We start from the raw sequence: 10,920 nt of genomic DNA on the forward strand, positions 1-10,920 counted from the left end.
GATTTTTCTTAAGCATTTTTCATGACTTGGCAAATAATTATAATTGCTTTCATTTTGTGGACTTGAGCCACATTGGTTTGGAAATTTTCTGGACAAGCATCCTTGGTGCAGATGAGTCTCTGTGTTTCTGTGAGGAAGGATGTCAAGTGTTTCTAGAGAAGAAAATAAAATTGCTCTGTATGAAACAATAAGAGGACTTTATTTTTCCTTCTTGAGGTGGTATTAGAAGAGGGAAAAGGAGGGCAGAAAATAGGTGATGTTGGAGTTTGTGGAGAGAATTACAAGTGGAGCAAGATCATGGCCAGAACTTGGAAAATAGTTGTAATCTTCTCCTACCATTCCTCAAGTATATGACCAAACACTTTTTGAAAAGGGGCCAAGCTTATTCACACCTGTTTTCTTGGAAGTTGTGAAGGGAAATTGGGACAGTATGTGCAAATACAGAAACCAAACTGTGAGACTGTTGGTTCCAGAAATTGGCAAAATCACAATGGGGCTTCATGACCTTAAAGGTCAACTGTGTTTATATCTCTGGGGGAAAAGCAACACCAGGTAGCAGCTGGGTTACATATACCCTCTGTTTGTAAATCTGTTGGAGGAACAAGCTTAGGAAAAGGACTAGAATAGAAAATAATGTCAACAGTGGCTGCGTAGGTGATGGTAGAAGTGGAAAAAAAAAAGATATATAAACTGAATGCCCTTAATTATAGCCAGCGAGCTGCTGCTGAGTGAAATAGCTTTTTGTGTCTCTTTGATCCCATCCTGCTGAAAAAATAAAAAGGTGAACCTTTTGCTGAATTATGAAACAAAATTTCTTCAGTTTCTTCTTTTACCAGTTCCTGAAAGTACCTTGTTTCTCTCAGTAGGTTTTGCTAAGCAGAACTCACTGTGAGCCAGGGAGGATTCTTTGTGCTTGTTTACTCATTTAATCCTTCCAACAACCCTTGAGGGAGGTACTATTATTGACCACATTTTTTTTTCAGATGAGAAGAGTGAAGCACAGAGTAAAGTAATTTGCCCATGTTCACACAGCCAGAGGTTGGGGAGTCAGAATTTGAATCCAGGCAATCTACCCCCAAAGCTGTGATCCTAACCATAAGGGGAGAAGTTCTAAAAGAGAAAGTGACTGTCCTTTGTTGGATGTATTTTAATGATATGTGACTTGTATTTTAATGATATTCTCTAGACCTGGGTGCAGAAGGCAATTCTCTTTTTAAATATTATTTTGTCTTATCCCCTTCCCCAGCTAAACACTGATATTCTAGGCTTACCCTACCTAATTCCCTTTCCATTGCTTTGACTCCAGGTCAGAATTTTGTGCAGCTATATATACCCCTTTAGATAGCTTGAAATGACTTATTCCATCAAAACCCTCACATCTGACACCTTATAAAATCTATTCCTCACACTGCATCCTCAATACCCATTTACAAAGAATACACTGGAGTGCATCCTTATAAAAATTAAATGATTTTTTTAACCAACCACAACATTTAGAAAAGTTCCCCCCACCCCCTCCCCCTCAAAAAAGTGAGCTAAGAAGCAATAATTTTTTCTGCTCAGTTTGTGTGTAGTAATCTTTTTATCTTTGGCATTGCTCCAAACAGTCCACCTTACCAAACCTCGTGTAGGGTGCCTCTGTGCTTCCACGCTGGTAGATCCCGAGTTGATGAACTGTGGATAGAAACAGGCATTTGTAAACACCCATTCCTGTTGATGGTCCCCCAAACAAGTACTTTTCCTAGTGCCAATGGCGTTCTTGAGATCTGAAGGATCAGTGAATTCTCTGAAGAAAATGGTTTTAATGATTTCAGTTCTCTGGCAACCACTAGTAGGCTCTCTAAGAAATGGAGTCACCATTTCTTTGTTATGGAGATGAAAAAGGTTAAAGTCTCCAGACCTTAATGGAACCTTTGGTGATAGGACTTAGGGATTTCACAGTGATTTTATGAGAAACACGCTATAGCTACTTCACTTGTTTTGATTATCATTTGTTAAGCTCATGGCCTAAATTATTAGAAAGTAATTCCTCGTGGCTAGTGGGGAGACTCTCACTTGCAAAACCTTTCCCCCCGTACTTTTGTAGAAAAAGAAATTCATCAACAGAAAACAGTTTCAGAAAGTATGTGATCTGCAGAGTGACAGGCTGACCTCCACAAACATCATATCCTAAGTGTTATCACCAGTTGAAAGGATTGTTGTTTCTGGCTTGTCAATGATGTAATTGTTTTCCCCAGATCTTACATCTTCAATCTGCCTACAGCACTAACGAAAGATGATTCATCTGAAGGACACTGAGAATCTTTTGGTCCAGGAAAATGAGGTCCGGTCATGGAAGCAGAAGTACCTTAGACTGATTTTTTAAATTTCTGACACTTTGTTGCCGAGTCACTCTGTAAAAGTTACTAACATTTCCTAAGTCTTGGTTTCCTCATTTGTAAAATGGGGATCAATAACAGCTATCTCTCACACACTCTCACCCCCTCCTTTTGTAAAGGTTGATTCCACAGCAAAATGAGTTCCTTAGAGTCAGAGATTGCTTGATCTCTTGAGTAATACACTTAATACATTAGGAAAAAAAATAAATGAATTGAAATCAAGAATACCACAGTTTACTCACAAATGGCACTGTCCAAAATATGTAAATGAGGGTAACAGGTACAGGGACATAACCAGTTTCTTGTATATTCTCTTCGAAAAACAGACGAAAAAAGAGAAACCCCAGGGCACAGTGAATCAGGGCAATAATTATTTGCGCAGCCTGTGAGAAGGGAGAACCATCATTATCACTCAAGTCAAGTCTATGACAGATCATGGAAAGGTCACGGGGATGTCCAGTTTACCATGGTATTTCTGAAGCAGTGATGCAAGAATTACATGCGAGGGAGGACCCAAGTTGGATAATGAAAGGGTGGCTGCAATAGGATGGCAGGGTCTCCACATTTATTTAAACAGGGAGTATTTGTTTTTGTTTCATAGTAACCTTCAGAGATAATAATTTTCTAGGTGGTTCTAGTTAAGGAAAAAGCAGAGGCCTATTTGAGTGTTTGGCTCAGGGGAACACATGACTAAAAAGAGAGTTGCTGGATCTGAGGATCCAGACACCCCTCTCTTTCCTGCAGTTGTTTCTGAGGCCAACTCCCATTGGTGACTCAGTTCTTATTTCCTCCACCAAAGCAAACTAGGTACTTTTTCACCTTCCCTTCCTTTTCTCTCCCTCTCTTGTCTGGCACTTAGATTTTGGTTCTCTTTTGCTATGCCGATTCCCACTCCCTGTGCTGACTTTTGTATCCAGTCTGCACCACAGTCCTAGGTTTTGTTTAAAAAAGCATCAAGGAAGGCTCTCTAATAACCTCTGGCATTCTATAACTCTCATGTGAAGTGTTCTCAGGGGCTACTCATGGAGCTGGGCTTCATTCTCCAGGTGGAGAGGAGCCATATAAACACACCAGTGATAAGGGTACCAGCAACCACTGAAGCAGGCAGAGATCAGTCTTTTGTTCTAACCAGGCCTCCACATTATGGAGGGCAATCTGCCTTACTTGTGATTCAGTGATTTAAATGTTAATCTCATCCAAAGACTCCTTCATAGAAACACCCAAAATAATGAAACCAAATTTACCTCGTGGCCCAGGTAAGTTGACATAAAATTAACCATCACAAAAGTCTTTTGGGTAATGATACGCCTCTCCCTTGAAGATTATCCTAACCTTGAAGCAGCACAAAACCATGTATTTATTGGTGACTTCTGCCTCAATCTGGCACATAGGAGATGAAAATTTGGGATGGGATTGGATGGACTTGCCCGCTACTGCCACACTCTTCAGTTTCAGCTTCTTTTTAGGGCATGAATACACTAACGTACTCTGAGTTCAGTGAAGGACTCAGGAAGGTTTAGTAGGAGAAACTAACAGAAGATCCTTACACCCTTTATCCTCTGTTAGGTGATAGATCTTACTGGACAGGTCATGCAGCGGTTCTCAACCTGTGGGTCGCGACCCTTTGGTGGTCGAACGACCCTTTCACAGGGGTCGCCTAAGACCATCCTGCATATCAGATATTTATATTATGATTCATAACAATAGCAACATTACAGTTATGAAGTAGCAATGCAAATAATTGTATGGTTGGGTCACAAAATGAGGAACTGTATTTAAAGGGCCAGAAGGTTGAGAAGCACTGGGTCAGTGGGTGGCCAGGGATAGGCCTATACCTTTTTACACACATTGGCATCACCACTCTCCAGGCCATATAAGAAAATAAAAAGCGCCCTAGCTGATTTGGCTCACTGGATATAGCGTCAGCCTGGGGACTGAAGGGTCCCAGGTTCGATTCCAGTCAAGGGCATATACCTTGGTTGTGGGAGCATCCCCAGTAGGGGATGTGCAGGAGGCAGCTGATTGATGCTTCTCTCTCATCGATGTTTCTAACTCTCCATCCCTCTCCCTTCCTCTCTGTAAAAAAATCAATAAAATATATATATATTTTTTAAAAAGCAAGTAATCCAGTCCTAAAACACTATGGTAATAGGAGATGGGGTAGAGAAACCACTATCCCTTGCCCTTGCTATATATGAGGCCTTACTGCATTAAGGTATGCCCTGCATTCTGGCAGTGGTGATAATCATAAACTTGAAATGTTGGGAACTTTCCTAGTACAAGCTTTAATCTTTCTGGTTTAGATAAAAATATGAGCCAAGGTCCCACACATAGTGGTGGCTAATACAAAAGGGGATAGCATTCTAAGGTTGAGGAAAAGTGAGAGGGAGAACACTGATGCTGAATATTATCTCCTTGAGCTAAATAATGGGAGAGCTTGTTGAGAACACAATGTTACAAATGGCCACTGGCCACAGAGCTCCTGTGTCTACAACCACTCCTGGTCTTGGGCCCATTCACTGCCTGACAACCTCATTTATGATCTATAAGCTTGTTTCAAACTATTTACAAACAAAGGCAGAACATGGATCTCCCATGCATAAGCAATCTCAGAGTGTATTTGCTAGGATCCTAGGTAGGTTGTGATGATGCTGAACTATTCAGTTATGGTTTGTGGATTTATAATCTGTGTCCAATTTGCTCTAGCCTGACTGGCATCCCCTCAGAACACTTTCATCAACTTTCCTTCCTAAGAGTTCATTTGTAGATGTGGTCTCTTCCCTTTTATATTGGGAAGATGCAACACTCATCATTTATTAACCCAAGTAATACATAGTCCTTACCCCCATTGCTCTGCCATCCTCTCTTAAGATGTATATTCTTGGCATTTTAATTAGGAAATTATACATAAAATATCGAGAATGAATGGACTCCTTTTCTGTAAAGAAATATAGAGAAAAGCAGTACTAATTATTTTTTAGATAAGGCACCTAATATTACAGCCTCTGCTACATAGCTATTAACTTCCTGTCAAAACCCAAGAGCTACTTCTCAGATTTTATGCTTCCATCATGGTCATTAAATGAGACTGAGTAGATAATTTTTGATGTGGGTACCTCACTCCCATTATTTTCTCCTTTTCTAGGAATTAACTTGCTTCCCTAGATCCTCAGGGACATCCATGTTTGATTTCCTGGTTGCCATGTGTGATCTTCACAAGAATGTCTCTCAATCTAGTCATAGTTGATTGGAGAAGGCATAGGTATCTGATTAACTGAACCAATCATATTTCCCATTGTATTTAGCACTAAGACAATACATTCCCAGTCTGAGCTTGTCTCTTGAACAAGAAGTAATAGCTTTGCCACATTCCACCTTTTGGAAAGAAGAGTGGAGGAACACCCAGAGTAAAGAGGTGGAGGGAGAGTACTCCCTAAAAATTCTGGTGGTTTTCATTTTCCTAATTCTAGTTGCTTTTTTAGGCCTGTCTATGAGACACTGCATCTTTAAAATAAATTCCCCTTTATTTTGCTAGAACTCATGTAAGAGGAAGTATATAAAGTGAGAGTTTTCATAGTGTTCCAGAATAATGACTGAGTTTTTAAAGCCTAGGACAAAAGGCAGTGTTTTGCATCTTAAGTTCATAAAATTTCCAGAGGTTGTGGCTAGTGGCCTTCTCCAAGGGCTTATTGATAGGCGATGGTTCAGGGAAGTTGATATGGTCAATTGAATTACTGTCCCTAACTATTATTTCCCCTTTGCCTGTTAGAAATTATACACCTTCACATGTTGCCTTGTGACTTGCAGTGTCCCCTTTCCACTCCATGGAAGGATAATTTCTCTACTGTGCTGGTATAACTCTCACTGGAGGATATTTTTTACCATTGATTTCTACGGAGAGTGGAAGGAAGGGAGGAGGGGGGAGAGAGAGAAAGAGAGAGAGAGAGAGAGAGAGAGAGAGAGAGAGAGAGAGAGAGAGAGAGAAATATCCATTAGCTTGCAACCAAGGTACTTGCCCTTGACTGGAAATCAAACCTGTGACCCTTTGATCCGTAGGCTGATGCTCTAACCACAGAGCAAAACTGGCCAGGGCTGGATTTGGCCTTCTAACATGCTTTGACTGATACAATGTGAGAACATGACATATACCACGTCTGAACCAAAACTTTATGAGATATTGTAAGTTTTTATCAATTTTCTTGCTCATTCCCCTCTGTTGTAAGAATATTACTTCCCAGGAAATTGCTATATTTTAGTGTGGATTGCAGAATAAAGACACATGGAGTAGACCCAAGCTTGCCATAAAAAAGAAGAAAATCTTGCCATTTTGTGACATGGATGAAACTGGAGGGGCATTATGATAAATAAAATAAACTTGAGAGAAAAAGACAAATACTATATGGTATTACTTACATGTGGAACATTTTTTTTAAAAGTCAAACTCATAGAAACCATGTAAAATGGTGGTTGCCAGGGGCTGTATGGATAGGGGAAATGCATAGATGTTCGTCAAAAGTTACAACTTTCAGTTATAAGATGAATTCACTTTTAGATCTAATGTACAGCATGGTGATTGTAATTAATAAAACTGTATTATATACTTGAAATTTGCTACAAAAGTAGAGCTTAAGTGTTCTTAAAATATCATTACTTGATAGTGGTAATCATTACACAAAATGAACCTATATAAAATCATTATATTGTACATTTTAAACATAATTGTATTCTTCAGTTATATCTCAATAATGCTGGGGAAAAGTTTTTTGGTTTTTTAAACATATTTTTATTGATTTCAGAGAAGAAAGGAGAGGAAGTGAGAGATAGAAATATCAATGATGAGAGAGATTCATTGATTGGCTGCCTCCTGCACACTGTCTACTGGGGATCAAGCCTGCAATCCAGGCATGTGCCCTTGACTAGAATCAAACCCAGGACCCTTGAGTCCACAGGCCAACACTCTATCCACTGAGCCAAATGGGCCAGGGCAAGTTTTTAATTTTTATGAAGACCAGTGTATCTCTTTTTTCTTTTGTTGCTTGTGCTTTTGGTGTTATATCTAAGAAACCTATGTCTAATTCAAGATCATGAAGATTTATGCCTATGTTTTCTTTTAGGTATTTCATATTTTTAACTCTTACATTTTTAGGTCTTTGATCCAAATAGTGCAGTATGGATTGAAATGAATTCTCTTGCATATGAATATCCAGTTTTCCCAGCCCTATTTTTTTTGCCTCATTAAATGGGCTTGTCATTCATCTAAAATCAACTGACCATAGACTCCTGGATTTATTTTTGAACTCTCAATTCTGTTCTATTGACTTATATGTCTTTCTTTATGGCAGTACTACACTATTTTGTTAGCTTTGTAGTAGGTTTTAAAATTGGGAAGTATGAGTCCTTCACTTGGTACATTGTTTTGGTTAATCAGCCTCCCTTGCCATCCATATGAATTTTAGGATGATTTTTGCCAAGTTCTACAAGAAAAAGCAGTTGGGATTTTGATAGAGATTACATTTAATCTGTAGATCAATCTGGGAATATTGCATCTTAACCATATTAAATTTTCCAATCCATTGAACACAGGAAATGTTTTAATTTATGCTAGTCTTCCTTTCTTTCAACAATTTTGTTTTTTTAACTGTACAAGTCTTTCACCAGTTTTATTAAATAAATTTATTCCTAAGTATTTTGTTCTTTTGGTTGTTAATGTAAATGTAATTGTTTTCTTAATGTTATTTTTAGATTGTTCAATACCAGTGTATATCAATACAAGTGATTATTGTGCATTGATCTCACATCTGGAGAGCTTTTGAACTTATTTATTAACTTTGTGTGTGTGTGTGTGTGTGTGTGTGTGTGTGTGTGAATTCTTTAGGATTTTCTCTATATAAGATCATGTTGTATGCTACTAAAGATAGTTTTACTTCTTACTTTCTGTGTAAATGCATTATTGAACTCCCAGTAAATGTTAAATAGAAGTGAAGAGAGTGGACATCTTGTCTTGTTCCTGATCTTAGGAAGAAAGCTTACAGTCAATCACCATTAAGTATAATGTTAGTTGTGGTTTGCCATACATATCATTCATCAGGTTGAGAAAGTCCCTTGCTATTCCTGGTTTGTTGAACATTTTTATCATTTAAGGCTTATTAGATTTTCACAAATGCATTTTCTGCATATCAATATCAATTTAAATGATCATGTGTTTTTCCCCCTTCGTTATCTTAATATGGTATATTACATGGATTGGTTTTCATATATCCAGCCACCTTTGCATTAGTGGGATTAATCTTGTTTGGTCATGGTGTATAATCCTTTTAATGCATTCCTAGATTTGGTTTGATATCCCAGGACTGGGATAGTTCTGAGTGAGACAAAGATGGGTCTTTTGAGCAGATCCTCCAGTAAACCACCAGACAGGTAAAACAAATAGCCAAACTTTTTTGAGGATAGATTTGTTCTGCTTCGTATGGCATTTGGTACTAGGAATGTAGACTATTTTCAAGGCCATTGATAAGCTGGGGAATGGAGAATGGGAATAAGGTAAGCTAAAATTCTAAAAAAGGTGTTTAGCAAGATTCAGTTGTGTTTTCTTGGTTAAGTATTCCCTTCTTGTAAGTTTCCATTATTTTCCAGAGTTGGGAGACATTGATTCTGACAGTTTTTGTCAGTTTATTCATTGCTTGGTGTTCCCTACTGTGCCATTTTAAATGATGTCACATCTATCCAGGTCTTTTTAAATTAGTCTCACTGCCATAAGATTCATATCCAGAAGTGAGCATCATGGGTTCCCATATGCTCACTGTATTTCAGCTTTCCTTTAATTTCTTTAAGCTCTCCATTTGCTGGACTGGGCTTTTGCCCTCTTTCCAATATAAACTGCTGTTTTTCAGTGGAATTAAAATGGTGTCTAGAAACCTGATAGATGTGTCATTAAACTTGGATATGCTCACTGCTTCCTTTCAACCTTCTCCCCTTTACCCTTCTTTCCTCAAAGCCAACCTAGCTTGACCACTCAACCAACCAACCAACCAACCAACCAACCAACCAACCAACCAAACTATACAGAAGTCAAAAATGAAATCTGTGACTATGTTGAGGAGTAGGTGCAGAGGTGCAGAAAAGCTAAGAGATCAGTAGCTGAGTTGACGTGGGGTTCATTCTTTTGCTTGGATTATTGTAAAAGTCTGTAGTTTGATCTTCTTTCCTCCAACATTTCATTATTCCTTTTCTTGCCCTTTACCCCATTTCCTATACTTCAGTCACAGTAATCTTTCAAATCTAATGATATGACTTAGGAGAGTCCCCACTGTCTTCAAATAGTGTCCAAACATACAATAGCCTTTCATGATGTGCCCTTGGTTTCCTTTGCAACCCAATTTCTCAAACCACACTCCAGCGATTTCTGATTAGTTTCAGTGGGCCATATGTTGTTGGTTGTTTTTTTGTTTTGTTTTGTTTTTGTATGTTTCTATCATATTTTTTATTGTAGTCTTTAAACACTGTGTATGGTATTTCATGGTATTTTAGGTGATAGGTCTGAATATATGAGTTCATGCCATTCATGAAATTAATATTAAAGAAAGAAAAGATTAGAAAAGTGTTTAGTATGTAGTAGTGAGCAATGCATGTAGCCCTGGTTGAATTATTATTAGTACAGTGGGGCCTTGACTTACGAGTTAATTCGTTCCGAGACCGAGCACGTTAAGGGAGCTCGTAAGGAGTTCCTTAACTCAAATTACTCTATCAACTCAATGCAAAAAATTCGGCCGAGAGACGGTGGGATCTCAAAAAACTCGTTGGTCGGGACACTCGTCCGTTAAGGCCCCACTGTACTGTCCTAAAGAGCAAGTTGAAACTCCAGGTAACTTTTCATTAAATTTGGATGGTATGTCTGGAATTGAGTGACTTAATCTAAGCTATGGTGAATTTATAAAATTCACCTTTAGGGACCCCGGAGACACACCTCAATGTGATAAACAGTGATCATATAAAATAGCTGAAACCCAGACTCAAGAGGATCTCATATGGAGATCTGAAGCATTAGGATGAAAAGAGAAAACAATCAGAACCCAAACTGGGAGTATACTGAAAACTGCAGGTCTTGGTTTATAATGTTACTCACAAGTCAACTCTCCAGCGCCTTTACTTAAAATAATAGAAGATTCTATCCGGCAATGCTTGTTAGCCGCCTAGCCTTTTGAATGGTGCTGAAATGCATAGGGTGAGCATGGATCGTCTCAATTCAACTACTGGTATCAGTAAAACTTTCTGAGAGATAGGGGAACCCAGGACGATGAAGTCCCATGGTGCCAGGGCCTGGCAACCTTTGATCTCAAGGCAACCGGTTCTGAGTCCTAGTGGCAATCCCTTCTAGACTCCCTACCCTGAGCACAGGGCCAGAGGGGCGTGATCCTGCAGGTGGCACTGTCAGTTCAGGGCCGCCGGGCCAGAGAAGCCTGGTGGTATCTACTTCCTCGGTTGTGCTCCTCATCCTGCCTCGAGCGATAGCAACGCAGCGGTTGTGGTCTAGACTCTAGAGTGC

The sequence above is a fragment of the Myotis lucifugus genome, unplaced genomic scaffold (assembly GCF_000147115.1).
Source record: "Myotis lucifugus unplaced genomic scaffold, Myoluc2.0 scaffold_92, whole genome shotgun sequence".
Classification (NCBI taxonomy): domain Eukaryota; kingdom Metazoa; phylum Chordata; class Mammalia; order Chiroptera; family Vespertilionidae; genus Myotis; species Myotis lucifugus.